At 38.1% G+C, this 25,328-nt stretch overlaps 1 pseudogene; it reads left to right on the forward strand.

The window, feature by feature from the left end:
* Positions 1-2,439: 2,439 nt before the first annotated feature.
* The window catches only part of LOC101597536, an 85,642-nt pseudogene continuing 62,753 nt past the window's right edge, over positions 2,440-25,328 (forward strand).

The following is a 25,328-nucleotide window of genomic DNA, read 5'->3' on the forward strand; positions in this document are numbered from 1 at the left end:
GTGTTTGCATTTTTATACTACATTATATCTACAAAATATCTATCTGTCTCCTACTTCCAGTGGGAAGAAGGCAATCATTGTTCAGATGAAATTTATGACCATTGCCCAGCATGAAAGGGACAAGCCAGTAATGGCCATTACACAGAGGTCTTGCACAGTTGACTTTCTTGACCATTACAATAGACAAGAAGGGAATCGGTGGTGCAGTAAAACCAGCAGTGGCAGTTAAAGCCACTGTTCTGGAATAAATACTGGGCTGGCTTGTTGACATGGGAGCATTGTTTGTCATGTGGCTGGAATATCAGATACAGAAGGGATCTTACTTAACCTGATGACTCAGGCTAAGAAAGAAGTCACTTCAAAATGTTAACAGAGGATATCAAGGTTCCTACACATATGCAAGAGCTTACAACAAATCCTGGGTGGTTCAGAGCTTCCAAGGGCATCGTAATTTAGGCAGCAAGTATCTATAGTGATAGCAACAGTGCTGAAGCTTTTAAGGAAAAGCTGCATAGATGATAAGAAAAATCTTTGTCAGAATGAAAATACTGCTGATGAAGTCAGTATGCTCTGGAGCAGGGCATACATGCATTCATCAAGAGTCAGTCCCAGACAATGCTAAGATTTGAGGCACTGAAGACCAAGTGATGTTGTTTTGCAATGGGGATGTTACAAACCAAGTGATGTTGTTTTGGAGTGGGGATGTTACAGGGTCCACATTAAAACTTTTCCTAACTCACCACTCAGGGAAGCCCATAGCACTGAAGAATGTGATAAAGCATATGATGCCTATATATTATCACCATAACAAGAAAGCCTGGATGATGTCAGCATTGTTTGGAGGCTGGTTTTTGAACTTTTTTATTCCATAAGCAAGAGCATATTGAAGACAAATGCCATCCTGTTTGTGTTTCTTCGGTCACCTACAATACTCAAGGACACTCATCACATATTTGCAACATATATCCTGTTATGAAATTTGTATATCTGCTCCTGAACCCAACCTCTTTTTTAGTCAGTGGACCAAAGTACAATCAGTTCCCTGAAAGCAGCCAGTTACTCTTACACATGATTCACCTGGATGTTTGTACAGTTTATTGAGGCAACTGGTTCATGCCAAAAGCTCTGAGATGTCTGGAAATACTTGAACATTCTACATGAGATGCAGCTCATCACAAAAGCACAGAAAGTCACATAGCAATGCACGAATGGTATTTGGGAGAAAGTTTTAAGACATACATTAGTACATTCAGTGGCTTTCATAAGGATTACTAAATTGTCAATGGCAGCATCTTAGTACTTGGGAAACAGATTCAAAGATGAATAAAAAGTAAATAAAGTCAGGTGTGGTGGCACATGCCTCTAATCCGAGCACTTACTTGGGAGGTCAAGGTAGGAGGAATACTGTAAGTTCAAGGCCATCCTGGGACAACAGAGTAAATTCCAGGTCAGCCTGGGTGAGAGTGAGACCCTACCTCAGAAAAACTAAAACCAAAAACAAACAAAAAGAGTGAATAAAGAAGACATTCACAAGCTGCTTGGCACATAGGTGAAGAGCTTTTCATTGACATACTGATGGGACAGAAGGAAGAAACTGAGGCAGAAAAAGGAGTCTCACCTGAAACAAGAAGAAAGCTCACAGCACATAAATCAGTAGAGGTATTTACTACCATCAGCAGTAGTGTAAGGGGATTAGAAAAAAATAGATATCAGCTCTGAAAGATTTACAAGAGGTCACAGGCAGATACAGGATGCCTTTTCATTCTGTAAAGATATATAGGATGAAAAGAATAAACTCAGCAGTCAAAATTTGATATCTTCCTGAAAATCACCAGGTCCACTCAACCCCTGATGCCCCCGTGCCAATATCCAAGTGCTGATGCCTCAGGGTTATCTACCACTATTCTCAAGCCTCATCAGAAGAAACAGAAATAAGACCCCTCAATGCAGTGAATCATCCATCCCCAGCATCCAATAAGCATAGTTCAGACCCAGCTGTGTGTTAGTGGAGAGTACCTATGTGAGAATTTCACCAAAGAAAGAAAATCTTGGAGAGACTGTCTTGTGTCCAGAGCTCTTGGAAGATCTAGACATGAGTACAGCAGAGCCAACAAGGAATATAGGTTAGTATAGACCAGTATTAGTGCTTTGCACATGGAGGATGCTAGTTAATATCCATCAACCAAAGATAAAAATATATTGGCTGTAATGTTGATCTAAGTGACAGGGAGATGTTGCATTCCAACCATCTTTCTGAAATTTAAACTCAACATTTTCCACAGTTTGTGGCCACATTCTGCAATTTACTTCTGATACTGACTGAAAGTTAGGTTTGTAGGTCACATTGAAAATGTACTGTCTGCAGGAACAAGATGATGGCTGACCCAGCGTGTTCCTTAACTCCACTAGAAAAGCATGTTCTCAACTCTGTAAGGGAAAATGATAGAAATTCCTTCAACTACTGAGAAGAAATTACAGTGGTGGGAGCACCTCCACAGGACACCAAATGATGTGGCCACCTCCCTCTATGCCACAACCCTTACTAAACCATGGTAACTACTTTGCCATTGAGCATGTAAGAACTATGCTTAGGAGGAAATGGACAGCAACACAGTGTGCCACAGAACACTGAAGATGCCTTCTGGAGTGGTAGGCCAAGTTTTATGGACAATTCTAATCAGAGTTTGAGAATGCTAAGTGCAGACAGCATTGAACTTCGAGGCTTGGCTTATGAGCTTTCTAAGGGGAAGGAAAGACTGCAGAGGACTTTGTTGGAACTGGGATACTGGCATAAGGACTGGCTGCATCCTGCTTCCCAGGCCCAGAGAGTTTGATCAAGGTTCAATTTGTAATGGACTGATGTGCTTGGCTAGAGATATTGGACTGAGATATTTTAAGATTTTAAGCTGGAAAACATCAAGCAAGTTAAAAATATAGGCACTGAGACTGGTTTTAGGTTACTGAATCTGCTATTGTCAAACACATTAGCAATCTTAAAGGAAGATGGTCCAATTGCTTTACCATGGAAAGGATGCCTGAGGAAAGACTATCATAGAAATGCAAACACTTTTGGAAAGAGTTGACTGGAGAAGGAACATGCTTTTCAAGGTTATGATTTATTTTGTCTGTGAATTAAGAATATGGCTGTGTCCTGCACACCTGATATTGGGTTCAAAAGCATGAATAATGCGAGGAGACTTCTGGTTAGATGGCGGTGTAGGTACAATGCCAAAGCAGCCTAGGGGGAAAAAAGACCAAAAAAACTCAGCAAAATACACACTTTTACTAAAAAGTGAGGTGTATAGGAAATTGAAGCAGCAGCAGAGGAATAGAAGAGATCCAGAGCAACCAGAGCCTGCACAGGCCAGCAAAAGCATCCCCGGCACCTCCGCCAACCATGGTGGCAGTGCACCAGAAAGCAGCCAGACTTGGCTCCAGCAGCAGGAAAAGCCAGGTGCGGAAGCTGCCACTCACACCGGCTCTCCGTAACTCAGGAAACGTGAAGAGAGAGCGGCAGTGAGCAATGGAGGAGCAGACCATGAGGTAGAAGAACATGTGGAACAACGAGAGATCCAGAGCAGCTCTGGCTCCCTCCACTCCCCCAACACCTAAGCCGAGCTCCAGCGAACAGAGCAGTGGTCCCGGGACCTGGCCATGCCAATTTGAGCTGACATCAGGACCCAAGCAGGAGCAGAGTTTGGCAGCAACATCAGTGGCTCCAGCACCGGTAACAGCGACCTCAGCAGCAGCAGACCAGTAGCAATGGCAACGGCAGACCCAGCAGCATCAGACAGACCCAGGAGCGGCAGCAGCTGCAGATCCTGCAGCAGCAGCTTCAGTGGCAGTGGACCCAGCAGCAGCAGCTTCAGCAGCAGTGGCTCCAGAAGTGGCAGCTACAGCAGGAGCAACAGCAGAGGCAGCAGCAACAATGGGCCCAGCAGCACCAGCTTCACCTGCTGAAAGACCCAGCAGAGGCAGCTTTAGCAGCAGCAGTTCCAGCAGTGGGGATGCTGATCTGCAGGGCCACAGTTGCCAGGCTTGGTTTGCCCCTCAGGAAAAGCCAGTGCCCAGCTCCAGAAATCAAAACAGCAGCCCGACGACCAGGCAGCAACTTGACTGAGACCAAAATCATCCAAGGTAATTGGGATTGCACCAGGGAAGGGTCTCACTTGGTCACAAGCTGACTTGGATCACTCAACAGACCAGAAATCTTAACCTCTATGTTGATAGAGGATCTGGTTGTTATAATAACTGCTCTGGCATACATGCTTGGGGCTGTTTTTGATTGAATGGGTACAGTGTTTAGTTAACTTCTAGGATCTACATGTATTTTATTCTACTCAGCATACTTGAATACTCCTATAGCAAAGAAACTCAACCCCTAGGAGCACCTTTGTAGATACTCTAAGAGTCTTAAGAGCCACACCTAACACCTTAAGCTCCTACCCTGAAAATATATAACATCAAATCAATTGATACAGCTAAGAATACCAAGCTAGCTAGAAAATCCAAGCATTAACTTAATCCAAGATGCAAAAATATATACATTATAACACAAGAATCACTAAAAAGCAAGACGATATAAATCCACCTTAAAGTATTAATGCATCAGAAATGACCTCCAGTAAGAACGAGTTAGAGGAAATGCCTGAGAAAGATTTCAAAAGAATGATTGTAAATATATTCAAAGAAGTCAGAGAACAAATCAAAGGAGTCAAAGAGGAACTTAAAGAGGAAATCAAAGGAATCAAAGAAGACACAGGACACCAATTTCATGAAATAAAGAAGGCAATACAAGACATATATAAGGAAATAGAAATAATAAAGAAAAACCAGTCAGAATTGCTAGCAATGAAGAACACAGTTAATGAAATAAAAAACTCTGTAGAATATCTCACAAGTAGAATGGATGAAGGAGAGGACAGAATATCTAATCTAGAAGACCAGGTGGCAGATATAATGCAGTCCAACAAAGAGAAAGACAAACTTATAGAAAAGTATGAGTGGGAATTTCAAGATATTCGGGGCACTATGAAAAGATCAAATATAAGAATTCAAGGCATAGTAGAAGGAGAAGAATTCCACTCCAAAGGCATAGTAGGCATCTTCAACAAAATCATAGATGAAAACTTCCTCAAATTTGGGAAAGAGGTGCCAATGCAGATACAGGAATCCGTTAGAACCACAGCTAGACAAAACCTGGAAAGAACCTCTCCTCGCCATATCATAATCAAACTTCCAAACACACACACCAAAGAAAAAATATTGAAAGCAATTAGAGAGAAAAATCAAGTTGCATACAAAAGCAAGCCCATCAGGATTACAGCAGATTATTCAACACAAACTTTTAAAGCCAGAAGGGGATGGAGTGATATATTCCAAGTTCTGAAAGATAACAACTGTCAACCAAGGTTACTTTATCCTGCAAAGTTATCCATTCAAATAGACAGAGAAATAAGGATATTCCATGACAAAAGCAGGTTAAAGGAGTATTTGAAGACAAAACCAGCTCTACAGAAAATACTTGATAGAATCCTCCATGCTGAAGAAAAGGAAAAGCACACATATAAGGAAGCTAGAAAAAACAAGCAATACTAAAATACTAGTTAACAAAAGAGAGCAGAGGGAGAACCAGTAGCACACACACACACACACACACAAAAATTGGCAAACATAAATACACACCTTTCAATAATATCTCTTAATATCAACAGCATCAATACCCCAACAAAAAGACATAGGTTTGCAGACTGGGTTAAAAAGCAGGATCCTACAATTTGTTGTCTCCATGAAACTCACCTTTCTATAAAGGATAGACATTATCTTAGGGTGAAAGGTTGGAAGATGGTGTTTCAAGCAAATGAGTCTAGAAAACAAGTAGGGGTTACTATCCTAATATCTGACAAGGTAGAATTTAGTCCAACATTAGTCAAGAAAGATAAAGAAGGTCACTTTATATTGATTAAAGGCACACTCAAACAGGAGGAAATTACAATCCTAAACATATATGCACCTAACATGGGGGCTCCCAAATTCATCAAACAAACACTATTAGAACTAAGGTCACAGATAACACCAAACCCAGTGGTGGTGGGTGACTTTAACACCCCACTCTCATCAATTGACAGGTCATCCTAGGAAAAAAACAGAGAGGCATCTGGAATAAATGAGGTCATAGAAGGAATGGATCTAACAGATATATAAAGGACATTTCATCCAAAGGCTGCACAATATACATTTTTTCAATAGCACATGGAACATTCTCTAAAATAGAACATATACTAGGACACAAAGCAAATCTTAACAAATTCAGGAAAATTGAAATAATTCCTTGCATTCTATCTGACCACAATGGAATTAAACTACAAATCAGTAGCAAGAAAGGCTATAGAGCATACACAAAATCTTGGAAACTAAACAATACACTACTAAATGATAAGAAATCAAGAAGGAAATCAAAAAATTTATAGAGTCAAATGATAATGAGAATACAACATATCAAAATCTCTGGGACACATTGAAGGCAGTCCTAGGAGGTAAATTTATAGCCTTACGTGCCTATATTAAGAAATTAGAAAGGTCTCAAGTAAACAACCTAATGCTTCACTTTAAAGCCTTGGAAAAAGAAGAACAAGGAAAACCAAAAATCAGTACGTGGGAAGAAATATTAAAGATTAGGGCAGAAATTAATGAAATAGAAACAAAAAAAAAATCTAAAGAATTAATGAAACAAAGAGTTGGTTCTTTGAAAGGATGAACAAGATTGATAAAGCCTTAGCAAACCTGACCAAAAGAAAGAGAGAAGAGACCCAAATTAATAAAATCAGAGATGAAAAAGGTAACATCACAACAGATTCCAGAGAAATTCAAAAAATCATAGGCACATACTATAAAAGCATATACTCCACAAAGTATGAAAATCTTTGAAAGAAATGGATGCTTTCCTTGATTTATATGACCTACCTAAATTATATCAAACTGAGATAAATCACTTAAATAGACCTATAACAAACATGGAGATACAAACAGTTGACAATAATCTCCCAACTAAATAAAGCCTAGGCCCAGATGGATTCACTGCTGAATTTTACCAGACCTTTAAGGAAAAGCTAACACCATTGCTTCTTAAGCTTTTCCAGCAAATAGAAAAAGACAGAATTCTACCAAACTCCTTCTACGAAGCCAGCATCACACTGATACCAAAACCAGGCAAAGATAGAACAAAAATAGAAAATTGCAGACCAATCTACGTAATGAACATAGATGCAAAAATTCTCAACAAAATATTGGAAAACAGAATACAAGAGTATATCAAAAAGATCATTCACCCTGACCAAGTAGGCTTTATCCTAGAGATGCAGGGATGGTTCACTATATACAAATCTATAAATGTAATACATTATATAAATGGGTTGAAGGACAAAAATCACATGATCATCTCACTGGATGCAGAGAAAGCATTTGACAAAATCCAACATCCCTTCATGATAAAAGTACTACAGAGACTGGGAATAGAAGGAACATATCTCAATATAATAAAAGCTATTTATGACAAACCAATAGCCAACATATTACTAAATGGGGAAAAACTGGAGGCTTTTCCACTAAAATCTGGAACGAGAAAAGGGTGTCCACTGTCCCCACTTTTATTTAATATAGTTTTGGAAGTCTTAGCCATAGCAATAAGGCAAGAGACACACATAAAAAGGATACAAATTGGAAAGGAAGAAATCAAGTTATCATTATTTGCAGATGACATGATTCTATACATAAAGGACCCTAAAAACTCTACTAGCAAACTGTTAGAGCTGATCAAAACCTACAACCATATAGCAAGATGTAAAATAAATACACAGAAATCAGTAGCCTTCATATATGCTAACAACAAACACACAGAGGATGAAATCAGAGAATCACTCCCATTCACAATTGCATCAAAGAAAATAAAGTACCTTGGAATAAACCTAACCAAGGAAGTAAAGAATCTCTACAATGAGAACTTTAAAACACTCAAGCGAGAAATTGCAGAAGACACTAGAAAGTGGAGAAACATCCCCTGTTCCTGGATTGGAAGAATCAATATTGTGAAAATGGCAATCTTACCAAAAGCAATCTACACATTTAATGCCATCCCTATCAAAATTCCAAAAGCATTCTTCATGGAAATAGAAAAACCAATCCAAAAATTCATTTGGAATCACAAAAAAACCTCGAATATCTAAAATAATACTGAGCAACAAAAATAAGGCTGGTGGTATCACCATACCTGATTTTAACCTATACTACAGAGCCATAGTAACAAAAACAGCATGGTACTGGCACAAAAACAGACATGTAGATCAATGAAACAGAATAGAGGACCCAGATGTAAGCCCAAGTAGCTATAGCCACCTGATATTCAATAAAAATGCCAAAAATACTCATTGGAGAAAAGACAGCCTCTTCAGCAAATGGTGTTGGGAAAACTGGATATATATCTGCAGAAGGATGAAAATAGATTCTTCGCTCTCGCCATGCACAAGAATTAAGTCCACGTGGATTAAAAACCTTAACATCAGACTGGAAACTCTAAAATTGCTAGAGGAAAAATTAGGGGAAACCCTCCAACATATTTGTCTTGGCAAAGACTTTCTGAATATAACCCCAATTGCTCAGGCAATAAAACCACAGATTAATCACTGGGACCTCATGAAATTTCAAAGATTTTGCACTGCAAAGGACACAGTGAAAAAAGCAAGGAGGCAACCTACAGAATGGGAAAAAATCTTCGCCAGCTATATATCTGATAGAGGATTAATATCTAGGATATACAAAGAACTCAAAAAGTTAAATAATAAAGAATCAAACAAGCCAATCATAAAATGGGCTATGGAGCTAAATAGAGCATTCTCAAAGGAAGAAAGACGAATGGCATACAAGCATCTAAAAAAATGTCCTACGTCACTAGTCATCAGGGAAATGCAGATTAAAACTACATTGAGATTCCATCTCACTCCTGTCAGATTGGCCACCATCATGAAAACAAATGATCATAAATGTTGGTGGGGATGTGGAAAAAGAGGAACCCTTCTACACTGCTGGTGGGAATGCAATCTGGTCCTGCCATTGTGGAAAACAGTGTGGAGGATCCTAAAACAGCTAAAGAGTGATCTACCGTATGACCCAGCTATAGCACTCCTAGGCATATATCCAAAGGACTCATCTCATTTCCTTAGAAGTACGTGCTCTACCATGTTTATTGCTGCTCAATTTAGAATAGCTGGGAAATGGAACCAGCCTAGATGTCCCTCAACTGATGAGTGGATAATGAAGATATCACACATTTATACAATGGAGTTCTACTCAGCAGTAAAGAAAAATGAAGTTATGAAATTTGCAGAAAAATGGATGGACCTGGAAAGGATTATACTAAGTGAGGTAACCCACGCCCAGAAAGCCAAGCGCCACATGTTCTCTCTCATTTGTGGATCCTAGCTACGGATGACTGGGCTTCTGTGTGAGAAAGAAAATACTTAGTAGCAGAGGCCAGTAAGTTAAAAAGGAGACATAAAGGGAAGAGAAAGGAAGAGAGGAGGGTACTTAATAGGTTGATATTGTATATATGTAAGTACAATTATTGTGATGGGGAGGTAATATGATGGAGAATGGAATTTCAAAGGAAAAAGTGTGGCGGGGAGGGAATTAACATGGGATATTTTTTATAATCATGGAAAATGCTAATAAAAATTAAAAAATAAAATAAAAATAAATAAATAACATAAACAATAAATAAATAACATTAAAAAAATGCGAGGAGTGGTCATAAATTGCACATGCTTCCAGGAGCTGCCACTGAGATGTGGCAATGAGGTAGGGCCTGATTCCCTGATAGGCTGAAAGAGCCTTTGGAAAATGTGAGTAGTGGTCATGAATTGCACATGGTTCCAGGAGCTGTTGCTGAGATGCAGCCTGAGGCAGGGCCTGATGCCCCGATAGGCTGAAAGAGCCTTTGGAAGATGGACTGTGGTTTGCCTGAAGACCTGAAGATGTTTTGGATATATCAGGACTGTGCAAGGGCTACCATAAAGCACACTGTTGGCCTGAGATGGAAGTGTTCCCTGGCTACTCTGCCCAGCTGGAGGGGCGGAATTGGAAAATCTGGAGACTGTCAGTTTCTGGTTATGTTGAATTTGAGCTGCAGAAGTTTGATGTTTGTTTGATGGTGGTTGAATTTTCATTGTTTTAGACTCTCCTTGCTATGCCTTATACCAGTTAAAAATGTTTACTTTGTGCCTTTATATGTTAGAAATGTTTAACTTGTTTGATTTTACAGGTCTTAATATCTTAAATTGGTCAAGACTGTGGGGACCTTTGAAATTGAACTGAGTACAATTTACAATGTGTGATGATTATAAATGTTTTGGGGAACAGGGGTGGGTGGAATGTGGTGGTTTGAATAGAATAGATGGCCCCCAATATATTCAGTTGTTTATGTATTTGTAGTTTGCATCTGCTGGCTACCTGGCTGGAGGCAATGTCACTGGGTGGATCTTAAGTTGTGGTGATGGGTTTCCGATTTCAATCTAAAGATATGCAAAGTGTGCCTAGCTGGAGTTCCTGAAGTGTGCTCTGGCTTTTGGCTTTTAGGCTTGTGCTTCTCTCTCTCTGCTTGGTCCTGTGAAGGCAGGCCAGCTTCTTCTGCCATTATGGAACTTCCCCTGGATCTGTAAGCTTCAATATATCCCTTCCTCCATAACTGGGCCTGGTCTGAAAGTTCATCTCAGCGAACCTGAAGCTGTCTGCTACACTGACTATGGCTGCAATATGACAAGCTGTCTCAGGCTCCTACAGCTATGACTTCTGTACAGTGATGGACTGTAACTGTGACCCAAAATAAACCTTTCCTTCCTTAATTTCCTTTTCTCAGAGAAAATCAACTAGGACAGGTGCCCAATGAAAGAAGCCAAACCACATTATACCCTAATACCTACCTGAGAAGATTCCCCAAGTATGCCAGGTATGGGTGACACTCTTGGGAGCTATGTTGCATTCCCACCTTCCCAGAGTGGCTGGCAGAGTTACATCATTGCTCATTTCTGTGACCACAACCACCCACCCTATCCCCACCACCAAGCACATCCCCAGTGTGTTTCAGTCACTTTCATGTGTTTAGGGAAGTTGACTTTGTGTCCAAACCCCCTTAGTGTCCAAACCCCCTGCCTCCTCAATTAGGAGAAATCTTGAATAATCTGAATGCCAGAGCCAATGATGAGCATCATTTCTTCCCTTTTTCTGGTTTAGATGTGGAAATTATTCACTTTGGTCAACAGAAACTGTGCTGTCTTTGTGAGATTTCCAGAAAATGCTCACCATTTTCATGAATTCTGTTCATACAATAGTTATATGATGCTGGTTAAGCCTGGGAAACTGTTTCATGTTAATTGGAATATGTGGCAATGAAGGCCTTATTATTTAAGCCTCATATTTGTTTTTTGAAAACCTCATTATGTAAAAGCTTCAAGATGTTAAGTGTTTTAACTAGTGTACCCCACCATATGTTTAAGACACAAACCACAATCTCAACTTCTTCCATTTTTCTCACCTTCTTCTTAGAAATACAAGTGAGTCAGAAAATTGCCAAAACAGACAACCACAGTCATGAATTCTGTACTTTTCTGTGTCTTATTGATCTCTTTGGCCAAATGGTGAAATCTTTGAGCCATTTCTTAGATATCAAAAAAATGTCTATTGTTGTATATGCTTATAAATTGATATATTAACTAGCAAACTCTTTATGTAAGCAGTAACAATTACTATGCTTTAAAAATAATGATACAGCATAAATGGTATTTCAAGATATGTACAACAATTAAAAGGAAAATGAAGATATCTACAAGCCCTATTGGTAGCAAGAATATGCCCATGGTTTGTGTATACATCTGTAAATGATGAAATTGCTAAATTTCATTCAGTAGCTAATTATTCAAAATATGGAATTGTTACAGAACATTTGCATTCTATCCATAGGTTTCTTTTGAGTCCATGGACCCTAGGTACATTTGGAATGTATGTACATGGAGTGTGCACAGTGGCCTGGGTTAGGACTATGTTTCTACAACCTACTATCTCATGTTTCCCTGAAGCCCCCAACAGCTCTTAGAAGAAGGTTCAATGATTCACCAGGGGCTAAGTGGACTTGTTAACTAACTGGTAGTTGGTCAGATCTTGGCTGCAGAGACTTAGTTCCTGAGCTGACAACCACACACTGCCATCTGGAGATAGATAGACCCTTTCCCTGGACCCTTTTCATCCAAGTGGGAAAATTAAAATAGTAAAATGAAAATCAAAGAATTAAAATCCTATCAGGGAGAATATTTTCACTTAATATTGATCCTACTAGACAAGTCACTTCTTCTGGTGGAACACTTCACTGCACATGACACTAAGTGGCAAGAATAAATCAAAAGGATGTTTAGTTGGGTAAAGAGAAATAAACTGGAATGGACTTAAAATGTTAGTTGAAATGGTATAGATACCTCTGATGAATGACAATTATTTACTCTCAATAGTTTTATTATGCAAATTATGTTATTTGTCTTCTAGCTTTACTTAAAACAAATGACTTTGCCAAGGCTGAAAGCAAATAGAATGCTTATCAATTGTCTCATCAATGTGATTTGAAACATCACAAAATTACCATGTGCTGACCACTCTTATATTATCCATTGATCATTTAACTTCAATATCAATTTGACACTACAATATCCTAACCAAAGTTTTTTCTTAATAAATATTCTGCTTATAATAAAAAGAACAAGATGAATATGATTTTGCTCATCTTCTTGTCATTTAAACAGGTTATTTTTTATTTTGCACCAGTATGCTTATATTTCATTTTATGCTTCCATAATAACTGTGAAAAATCAAGTATTTTGAGTGAAAGCAAAATGAAACATATTAAAATAAATTGTCTCTGAGCCAGGCTTCCTTCTGTGGTAGCTTGCCTTTTTCAGTTCTTTTCCTCTTTTTGCCCTCCTTATACCATTCTCTGGTTCTCAATGATGGCTCCTCATCTTCTGTTTAGATTCTTCTTTATTTAAGTGTCAGAAGAAATGCTTGCACTTCCTCCCTCACTTATACTCATGATTTATTTATACAGAAAACATAAATCAAACAAATTCAAGCTGACGTAAGTATCTATTGGTGGATGAATGGATAAAGAAAACATGATACACGAGAGCAATGGGAAATAGTAGACCCCACCAAAAACAATGGACAAGGAAGCCCTGCCATTTCAGCCACATGAGTGAACCCAGAGGTTCTTGTGGTAGCTTAAATAAGTCAGATCGTATGCATAATCTAAAAACATGTATCTCAGAGAAGTTTAAAACAGAACAGCAGCTTCCAGAGGCTGGGAATGATAGCAGTTGCTTAGCAGATATAATGATATAGACAGAAGCAAGGGAAACTCATGCTCTGTTGCATAATATGGAGTGATATTAAAAGCAATATGTTATGTATTTCAAAGAGCCAATGAAGATATTCCATTCTTAGAAATCTGTGCAATACTGCTGCTAGCATAAAATACAAGGAAAAGCAGTTTGGGACTAGCATCAGCTCTGAACATTAAGAAGGCAGTCATATCATCTTGATCTCTTTTCTGTTCCATTTTAATAATAAAAATATATTGACATCTTGTAATATGCAAGGTTCCTTAGAAAAAATTGTTAGCAGTGGCTTGAACATGAGACTTAGAAGATTAGGAGAAAAGAAATAATAACCTCATAATTGTGAGTCCTGGTAAGAAAAAGACATAACTTTAGCTAAATTTTTAGTAAGATTAAAAATGAATAAAAAGAGCTGGAGAGATTGCTCAGCACTTCAGGTGCTTGTATGCAAAACCTAATGACCAGGGTTTGACACCCTAGCACTCACATAATGCCAGATGTACAAAGTGTCACATGCATCTGGAGTTTGCAGTGTTTGGAGGTTCTGGTGTGCCCATTATCTCTCTCTCTCTCTCTCTCTCTCTCTCTCTCTCTCTCTCTCTCTTGTCTCTCTCTCTCTCTCTCTCTCTCTCTCTCTCTCTCTCTCTCTTTCTCTCTCTCCCTTCCCTTGCAAATAATTAAATAAAATATGTTTATAAAATGAATAATTGGAAGAAAATAAGTATGGAAAAAGAAATGCAATATTAAGAGAATTGTGTATTTTTGTTTGCTATTAATGTGGCCTTGGTTTTCTCATTCCTGGTGAACAAGGATAATGCCATTTACAGTAAAACTATAAAGAAGTACATCCAACCCACTTCTACATAACAAGGAATCATTCAACATAAGTGTTAAGCCAACTTGTAGAAACCTTATTTCAAAGTTGAAGATTGTAGTCAAATGTTCTTGTTCAATTTCACATAGCTAGTAATATAGTTGGGGTGAAATTCTTGTTTTATTTGCTACATATCAAATGATCTGTCCAATGTTTTATAACTATAGAGTCTAAACTTTTGCAAGCTTCGCAGTAGAGGCATATAAGTTTTTAATCTTTGACTAATTCTGATAATATTAAGATGAATGTGTTCTGATTGTTTCTTTAGTGGTAGACCTAGGAGGCACACTTTAAAAATTCATTTTATCATAATTTTCAAGAAACTTTCTAAGGCTGGAGAGATGGCTTAGCAGTTAAGTGCTTGCCTGTGAAGCCTAAGGACCCCTGTTCAAGGCTCAATTCCCCAGACCCACGTTAGCCAAATGCACAAGGGGGCATATGTTTCTAGAGTTCATTGGCAGTGGCTGGACCCTGGTGTGCCCATTCTCTCTCTCTTTTATTTTTATCTCTCACTCTCCATCTGCATCTTTCTCTCTCTGTCACTCTCAACTAAATAAATGAAAATGAATTAAAAAAATTAAAAAAGAAACTTTCTAGTAAGAGAAAACAGAATTGTTCAGAATACTGAAATAAAAACTAACAAACCAGTTCCAATATTGGCTTTATAAATTACTAATATGTTGTTTAATTTCTCACTAAAAAGCTTCTGAAATATTAAAGAAATATATCTACTATGTTAGTTATCTGTGTGATGCTCAAAAAACAAAGTTTTTGAGATAATCAACATAAAGAGAAAAGGGTTATTTGGCTCATAGTTTTAGAGATTCTGGCCCATGATCAGTTGGCGCTGCTGCTCTGGGCTTGTAATGAGGAAGAATAACATGGCATGAGTATACTATAGACCAACATCTCTCCAGGAAGTATTTACCAAGAATCAAAAAGTGTGATGGAGAATAAACTAGGGTCTTATAATCCCTGGGAGGATACATCCCAATGACCCAGGGTCCTCCTCAAAAGCCATAAATTTTCTACCAGTGTGAGAATGAACTATCAGAAAAATCTGTGAGAATGAACTATAAAAATAAAATAAGAGGGCTGAATTGATGGCTTACTGGTTAAGGCACTTGCCAGTGAAGCCAAAGGACCCAGGTTCAATTCCCAGAATCCACATAAGCCAGATGCACAATGTGGCACATGCATTTGGAGTTTGTTCACAGTGGCAAGATTCCCTGGTACACCTGCTCCCTCTTTCTCTACTTGCAAATAAATAAATAAAAATATTTTTAAAGGAATGAAATATGGGGGAAATAGTGGGAATATTTTTATAAACCTTAGATATAACTTTCCTGAGAATATTACTTTGAGATGTTTTTTAAATTCCTGACTTGCAATTTACCCTAAAGTTAACCTTAAAACCATGTAATCCAATATGACTGGGTTCCTCTGCCTTCATGTACTTTTGGCCTGAACAGTACAGATGACCAATATTGACAGGGACTGTTTGGAGATGGAGAATTATCTTGAGCTATGTGCTCTACCCAATTTCCTTAGTAGCCTAATTAGGCTGTTGACCCACAACAAGCACACATTCATGAAAAACGCTGACCACTGCACTGAAGACAACAGTCAGTAACAACTAGCCCACAGAACTGTCACATATCTGCTGGAGACATTTGTGAGTGATGTGTTTAAACAAATATTTAAGTATTATTCAAAGTCATCAGTGTTTTGCCCTTTGTCCATGGAATGTTATGTATTTTACTTCTTTTTAATCATTTAATAAAAATACCACTGAGTGTCTGTCAGCAAAGTTACATCCATAGAATGTCAGAGCCATGGCAATAGCAGATGCAATGGATTCACCCTTGTTTTAAATGAGTCCCAGTGTGTTTGCTTTCTTTTCTCCCAGGTTATGATATAGAGGCAGCTAGTCCACTCTTGGGCAACTCCAAAGGTTAGTTTCCTTTCCCTAAGGCTCTTTTTCTAGAAGCAACTTTGCCATTCTTGGATAAATGATTACAAGGGTTAGTTTTTATGATTCCAGGGCTGTGACTTATAATTGGGCACATCAGCTCTCAAGAATTGCAAACCAAGCACCAATCTTCTAACATATAAGACCCATTTGGGGGTGGGTGTAGAGGGGAACAGATGGTGTTTATTTTCAAGACAAGGTCTCATGTGGCCCATGCTGTCCTTAAAATTTCTATGTAACCAAAGCTGGGCTTGAACCCCTCATCCACTTGTTAGCCTAACAAGTCACCATCTATTTTCTTAACCACTAAATTATTTTCAGAACTCATAAAGAATGAAGACTATTCTTATTCCATGAGAGAAAACTTCATTTAATTTGTAAAATTTGCAAATTATTTAGAATAAGTAATTTATTAATATTTCCAGTTTAAATGGTAGATATTGCCCATATTCAACTTTTATTCCTTCTCAAATTTAACAAATATAAAAGCAAAAGAAATAGGTATAAAGCCATGAAAACAAAATATATTAGTTGGTTACAGGTAGGCATAATTGTATAAGTGAAGTATGGATGGGTGAGTGGTAACTTATTAGAGAAGAGAAAACTTAAATAGTGTTGTGAGCTTCAGGAGGTGTGCTATTGTTAAAGTGAAGCAAAGTTTCATACGGTTCAGAATATGGAGCAACTTGTCACTGTCACTCTCTAGATGGATATGGGTTAAAGCTCACAATAAGAGATCTGGCCAAAAATAACATTGTATGAAAATGAGCTGTACACCTGTGTCTTCTTCCTAAGCCCAACAAGATTGTAGTAGTTTAAATAGGTGTCCCCCAACATATCCAGGGCTGGAGGAGTTATCACTGTACAGATCTTAGGGTATAGCTCTAAGGTATGGTAGAGAATTTGGAATTTCAGTCTAAAGATAGGCAAAGTGCTTGAGTTCTGCCTGGAGTTTCTTAAGAGTGCTTGTTTGTGGAGTGGCTTTTGGGTTTGGCTTGTAGCTTTTCTCTCAACATGGACTAGTGAAAGCAAGCCAACTTCTTCTGCCATTATGGAACTTACCCTCTCTTAAACAAATCTCTTCCTCCATAACTGTGCCTAGTCTGGAAGTTTATCTAGGTGACTGAAACTTTCTACTGGAAGAAAACTAAACAGCATTCTCACTTTCAGGACAGACAGACCTGTAGAGGCTCTAGACCAAAAGATCATAGGCACAGCTGAAGGTAGAAGTTAAGGTCTTATCAGAAAAAAGGTAACTAAGTGGTAATCTACATACTGACTTGATCTCAGGGTGCTGGTTTGAAGCATATGTTTCAGATGACAGTTTCTTTTATAAAACTCAACTAATATAAGAGAAAGGGCCCACAGAAGTTAACTGCCTACACAACCCATTGTAAAGCCCAATAGCTTACAAAGTAACCCATCCCCCTTAACAGAAATAACCAGTACTCATATTTATGCTTATCATACCACCCCAGAAGATTATAAACATAATCAAGTAGTCAACTGTCATCAAGAATTCTCAGCGAGTTTTGCCATGGCTCCTCTTTTAAAAATATATCATTCCTTCTTGGTAATTACAATCCCTGTCTGTCTTCCCTCATTAAAGGTAAGAGTCTTAAGGACAGGAAACTACAGTTTCTCCAGGTTCCTGGAGTAGCATAGATATTCATTAAATATTCTTAAATTAATAATAAAGTAAAACTCTTTGAAACTAAAAAACATGGAATCAAATTTTTAATTTTTATTAACATAAATTAGTTCTACAAAATAATGGGCTTCAATGAAATATTTTCATACACATATTATGGTAGTTTGAATTTATATCCCCCAGACTCAAATGTGTTTCTTTTTTAATATTTTTTATTTTTTAAAAAACTGTATTTATTTATTTACAGGCAGAGAAAGAAAGTTAAAATGGACATGCCAGGGCCTCCAGCCACTGTAAATGCACTCCAGTTGCATGTGCCATCTTGTGCATCTGGCTTATGTGGGTAACTGGGGAATCAAACTCAGGTCATTAGGTTTTGCAAGAAAATGCCTTAACTGTTGAGCCATGTCTCCAGCCCTCACATGTTTTATTACACCTATAACTTGGATTTCCAGCTGCCTGGCTGGAAGAGGTATCACTACGGGTGGATCCTGGGGTCCAGCCCTAAGGTGTTACTGGGGGTGGATCTAAATTCCAGCCTAAGGTATGCAGGGTGTGGTCTGCCTGTGTCCCTACTGTTTTGCTGTTGGTGTTTTGTATCTGGCTGCTTGCTTTGTGGTGCTGCTGGTGGTATTTCTCTCTGTGTGGACCTGTGAAAGGGGGCCATCTTCTTCTGCCATTTAAAAAATTCTTCTGGAACTGTAAGTTTTCAATTAACCCCTTCCTCCCATAAACTGTGCCTGGTTTGTAAGTTCATCCTGGCAATGTGAAGCTGACTACTATAGAAATTTGTTATTAAAGAGTGGGCTGTTGCTATACAATGAATCTGACCATGTGGATGTTGGTCTTTTGAAACTTTTGTTTTGGAGGAATGGATGTGGAATTGGTATTTGCAACTGAAGATGCCTCCCACAGTGGTAAGCCAAGTTTTATGGATTATTCGGGTGGGAGTTTGAAAATACTAAGTGCAAAGAGGACTGTATTTGAAGGCTTTGCTTATGAAATTTCAAAGGGGAAGGAAAGACTTCAGAGAAATTTGTTGGAACTGGGTTACTGGCATAAGGACTGGCTGTGTTCTGCTGCCTAGGCCCAGAGGGTTTGATGAAGGTTAAATTTATAATGGACTTATATGCTTGGCTAAAGATATGGAACTAAGAGATAGAAGATTTAAAATGGAGAAATTCAAACAAGTTTAAATTTAACAGATACAAAGATTGGCTTTAGGTTACTGAAGCTGATATTACATTAGCAATACATAAGTAATCTTAAGGAAGATGACCCAACTACTTTACTTTACATTAAAATAATGGAAGGGGGCTGGAGAGATGGCTTAGTGGCTAAGGTGCTTGTCTGTAAAGCCTAAGGATCCAGGTTTGATTCCCCAAAATCCACATAAGCCAGATGCACAAGGTGAAACATGCATACAAGGTGGCACACATATCTGGAGTTTGTTTGCAGTGGCTAAGTCCCTGGTGCACAAATTCTCTCTCTATTACTTTCTCCCCCTCTCTCTCTTTCTCAAATAAATTACAACAGAAAGGGTGCCCAAGGAAAGCCTGAATGGCATAAATGCAAACACTTTAGAAAGTAATAAACTCGCTCTTCAAGGTCACACTAAATTTCAAAACTGAATTAATAATATGACTATGTCCTGCATACCTGGTACTGGTTTCGGTAGCATCAAAAATGCCAGGAGTGAGTCATGAAATGCACATGTTTCCAGGAACCACTGCTGAGACACAATATAAGGCAGGGTGTGATGAACCTGATAAAGAGTCAAGTGAAGCCATTGAACAATGATCCATGGTGTGCACAGAGACCTGAAGATGTTCTGAATATACCAGGACTGTGCAAGGGCTACCATGGAGCACCGTTGGCTCAGTATGGAGGTTTTCCTAGCTACTCAGTCTGACTCGAGGGCCAAATTGGAAAATCCAGAGACTCAACACTGGTTACTGGTTATGGATAGAGGATTTGAACTGCAGATGTTTGCCTAATGACTGTTGATTTTGAATTGGTCTGGTCTCTCCTTGTTATGCCTTATAGCAATGGAAATGTTTACTCTTTGTTGGAAGTATGTAACTAGTTTCACTATACAGGACTCACAGTTAGTTAGAGAGAGTCTTAAATCTCAGATGAGACTTGGGACTTTGGAACTATCTTAAATTGGTCAAGACTACAGGAACGTTAATGTTAGACTGAACACAATTTACAATGTGAGATGGGTATGAATCTATTAGGGGCTAAGCGGGGGGATATGGTAGCTTGAATTTATGACCCTCAATAGACTCAAATGTTTTATTAAAGCAGTAACTTGGATTTAAAGCAGCCTGGCTGGAAGAGGTATCTCTGTGGGTGGATCCTGGGGTCCAGCCCTAACATGTTGCTGGGGGTACATCTAAATTCTAGCCTAATGTATGCAGAGTGAGTTCTGCCTGGGTCCCTGATGTTCGGCAGGTGGTGTTTTGTTATTGGTTGCTTGCTTTGTGGTTCTAGTGGTGGTATTGCTCTCAGTGTGTACCTGTGAAAGGGGGCCAGCTTCTTCCACCATAATGGAACTTCCCCTGGATCTATACATTTCAGTAAATCCCTTCCTCCTATAAACTGTGCCTGGTTTGGAAGTTCATCCTAGCAACATGAACCTGACTGCAACACGTGCATAATATGTATGGGTACAAATATATTTGATCCCACCCCATGCCAATTCAAAACTTCAATAGGCAAATTGAAATTAAATTAAACAGATTATTCACAAGGTCCAAGAAAAAATTTTTTAAAGTAAGGGAAAAAACATTATGAAATAAATATGATTATTTTTCATTAGGAAGGATGTGAGTTTCCAGAATTAAATGGCCCAAGTAGGCACCAGAAATGTAATTTAAAGAGAATCAAGCTATAGTCAACACTGTGACACACGAAAATACCAAGGAGAAAGATTTCAAAAGCTTCAGAGAGAAAAAATAATAACATAAAAAAGAGGATCCCAGGACGTCTCAGGACTTCTCATAAGCATTACTGGAAACAAAATATCATGAGAAAGTTCTCTGGAATTTCAGAGAAGAAAATAATATATATTACTTAAAATTTAATATATAACAAAATCACTAATCAAATATGATAATGCAAAAGAGATTTAAGTACTCAAGTTCTCTCAAAATATTATTTCATTTATTTTCCTTTACCAAAGCAAATTTTATATTAATGTTTTGGACATGTCTTTATGGTAAAACACAATATTTTAATTTTTTTCCTGTTCTTTTTTAATTTTTTTATCTTTTGGTTTTTCAATTTTTTTTTCTTTTCACAATTTTTATTAACATATTCCATGATTATAAAAAATATCCCATGGTAATACCTTCCCTCCCCCCCACACACACTTTCCCCTTTGAAATTCCATTCTTCATCATATTACCTCCCCATCTCAATCATTATAGTTAGATATATACAATACCAACCTATTAAGTACCCTCCTCCCTTATTTCTCTTCCCTTTATATCTCCTTTTAAACTTACTAGCCTCTGCTATTAAGTATTTTCCTTCTAACACTGAAGCCCAATCATCTGTAGCTAGGATCCACATATGAGGGAGAACATGTGGCACTTGGCTTTCTGGGCCTGGGTTACCTCAGTTAGTATAATACTTTGCAGATCCATCCATTTTTCTGCAAATTTCATAACTTCATTTTTCTTTACTGCTAAGTAGAACTCCATTGTATAAATGTGTGATATCTTCATTATCCACTCATCAGTTGAGGGACATCTAGGCTGGTTCCATTTCCCAACTATTATAAATTGAGCAGCAAAAAACATGGTTGAGCATATACTTCTAAGGAAATAAGATGAGTCCTAGGGATATATGCCTAGGAGTGCTATAGATGGGTCATATAGTAGATCAATCTTTAGCTATTTTAGAAACCTCCACACTGTTTTCCACAATGGCTGGACCAGATTGCATTCCCAACAGCAGTGCAGAAGAGTTCCGCTTTTTCTACATCCCCATCAACATTTATGATAATTTGTTTTCATGAGGGTAGCCAATCTGACAGGAGTGAGATGGAATCTCAATGTATTTTTAATCTGCATTTCCCTGATGACTAGTGATGTAGAACATTTTTTTAGATGCTTATATGCCATTCGTATTTCTTCCTTTGAGAATGCTGTATTTAGCTTCACAGCCCATTTTTTGATTGTGTTGTTTGATTCCTTATTATTTAACTTTTTGAGTTCTTTGTATATCCTAGGTATTAATCCTCTATCAGATATATAGCTGGTGAAGATTTTTTCCCATTCTGTAGGTGGCCTCTTGGCTTTATTCAGTGTCCTTTGCAGTGCAAAATCTTTGAAATTTCATGAGGTCCCAGTGATTAATCTGTGGTTTTATTGCCTGAGAAATTGGGGTTGTATTCAAAAAGTCTTTGCCAAGACCAATATGTTGAAGGGTTTCCCCTAATTTTTCCTCTAGCAGTTTCAGAGTTTCTGGTCTGATGTTAAGGTCTTTAATCCATTTGGACTTAACTCTTCTGCATGGAAGAAGAGTCTATTATCATCCTTCTACAGATACATATCCACTTTTCCCAACACCATTTGCTGAAGAGGCTGTCTTTTCTCCAATGAGTATTTTGGGCATTTTTATCAAATATCAGGTGTCTATACCTACCTGAACTTACATCTGGGTCCTCTATTCTGTTTCATTGATCTACATGTCTGTTTTTGTGACAGTACCTTGCTGTTTTTGTTACTATGGCTCTGTAGTATAGGTTAAAATCAGGTACAGTGATACCACCAGCCTTATTTTTGTTGCTCAGTATTATTTTAGATATTCGAGGTTTTCTGTGATTCCAAATGAATTTTTGGATTGTTTTTGCTATTTCCATGAAGAATGTCTCAGTAATTTTGATAGGGATACATTAAATGTGTAGATTGCTTTTAATAATATTGCCATTTTCATAATAGTGCTTCTTCCCATCCAGGAACAAGGGATATTCCTCCACTTTCTAGTCTCTTCTGCAATTTCTCACTTGAGTGTTTTAAAGTTCTCATTGCAGAGATTCTTTACTTCCTTGGTTAGATTTATCCCAGGTATTATATTTTTTTTTTGATGCAATTGTGAATGGGAGTGATTCCCTGATTTCATTCTCTGTGTGTTTGTTGTTAGCATATATGAAGGCTACTGATTTCTGTATATTTATTTTGTGTCCTGCTACATGGCTGTAGGTTTTGATCAGCTCTAACAGTTCGCTAGTAGAGTCTTTAGAGTCCTTTATGTATAGAATCATGTCATCTGCATATAATGATAACTTGATTTCTTCCTTTAAATTTGTATCCCTTTTATGTGTGTCTCTTGCCTTATTGCTATGTCTAAGACTTCCAAAACTATATTAAATAAAAGTGGGAACAATGGACACCCTTGTCTTGTTCCTGATTTTAGTGGAAAAGCCTCCAGTTTTTCCCCATTTAGTAATATGTTGGCTATAGGCTTGTCATAAATAGCTTTTATTATATTAAGATATGTTCCTTCTATTCCCAGTCTCTGTAGTACTTTTATCATGAAGGGATGTTGGATTTTGTCAAATACTTTCTCTGCATCTAATGAGATGATCATGTGATTTTTTTTCTTCAACCCATTTATATAATGTATTACATTTATAGATTTGTATATAGTGAACCATCCCTGTACCTCTGGGATAAAGCCTACTTGGTCAGGGTGAATGATCTTTTTGATATATTCCTGTATTCTGTTTGCCAATATTTTGTTGAGAATTTTTGCATCTATGTTCATGAGGGAAATTGGTCTGTAATTTTCTATTTTTGTTCTATCTTTGCCTGGTTTTGGTATCAGCGTGATGCTGGCTTCATGGAAGGAGTTTGGGAGAATTCCTTCTTTTGTTATTTTATGGGAGAGCTTAAGAAGCAATGGAGTTAATTCTCCCTTGAAGGTCTGGTAAAATTCAGCAGTGAATCCATCTGGGCGTGAGGTTTTTTTAGTTGGAAGATTATTGATAACTGCTTGGATATCCATGCTTATTATAAGTCTATTTAAGTGATTAATCTCATCTTGATTTAATTTAGGTAGGTCATATAAATCAAGTAAATAATCCATTTCTTTCAGATTTTCATACTTTGTGGAGTATATGCTTTTATATAATGTGCCTATAATTTTTTGAATTTCTCTGGAATCTGTTGTGATGTTACCTTTTTCAACTCTGATTTTATTAATTTGTGTCTCTACTCCCTTTCTTTTGCTCAGATTTGCAAATGGTTTATCAATCTTGTTTATCCTTTCAAAGAACCAACTCTTTGTTTCATTAATTCACTGGATTTTTTTTTTAATTTAATTTATTAGTTTCCTTTTCAGTAAATACTGGCAGTTTGGTACCATTGTTTAGGCTCATCTATGATCTTCCCCCTCCCATTGGACCCTCCTTGTTGATGTAAATGGGTCATGCATTGGGGACTTAGCCCCCAGTTATTTGCATGATAAATGTCTCTGCAAATCATGACCCAACATGTGACTCTGACATTCTTTCTGCCCCCTCTTCCGCAAAATTTCCCTGAGGCATGTTGGGTTCATTTTTGGTCTGCTTCAGTGCTGAGGTATTGGGGGCCTCTGAGGCTCTGGCTCTCTGATTTGGTAGGAGTTGATTTTTCTCTGCATTAGTCTCCTTCCCCTTTGTGCTGGTATCCGGTTTATCAGGAACACAGCACCCTTGCTTGTTTCGCCAGTTGTCCTTAGTTTTAGTTGGGCCCTTTATGAGGTATGTTGGGGCAGCTCTCTCCTTAGGATTTGCATCTATCTGAAAAAGAGAAGCAGATTCTCCAACGGAGAGTAAGTTAGCACCCAGAATATTGAAATAACACTTACTTTTTTGATAGACAGTTTGATAGGTGTAGGCCCTCTTATACCCCGTGATTGATGGTAGCTTGTTATTGTAGATTGGGCTTGTGTTTGGGTATGGTTCTGACTTGTTTCCCAGCTCCAGCTATGGGTCTAGTACCACTGAGTGGATCAGTTAGCCAAATCAAGAGCAGTTGGTTTCTCACCATGGCTGTGTACCACTATTGCACTTATGTGGGCATCACATCAGGTTATTTGTTGCTAATTAGGTTAAACAATGTGTTGCTTGGACAGATCTTGGTCATTTCCCCCAGTCGCCTATGTAGCGCCTTCTGGCACTAGACACGCTGACTGTCTGGGGACTGACTCTCTCCTGGATTCCAACCACGTCATTCAATTTTACATGTCAGCTGCATATGGAGTCTTCAGCAATAGGGTCTTACCACTGGCCTTTAGTGGGTCATCAAGTACTCTGATAGAAGTCTGTCATTGTTTGGGGAAACCTTGTAGGTTACTCTGATCAAAAGCTCATTGTGGATGGTAGGTCCAAGCTGGAAGTGGGGGTTAGAG

Source organism: Jaculus jaculus, chromosome 9, assembly GCF_020740685.1.
Source record: "Jaculus jaculus isolate mJacJac1 chromosome 9, mJacJac1.mat.Y.cur, whole genome shotgun sequence".
In the NCBI taxonomy this organism is placed as follows: domain Eukaryota; kingdom Metazoa; phylum Chordata; class Mammalia; order Rodentia; family Dipodidae; genus Jaculus; species Jaculus jaculus.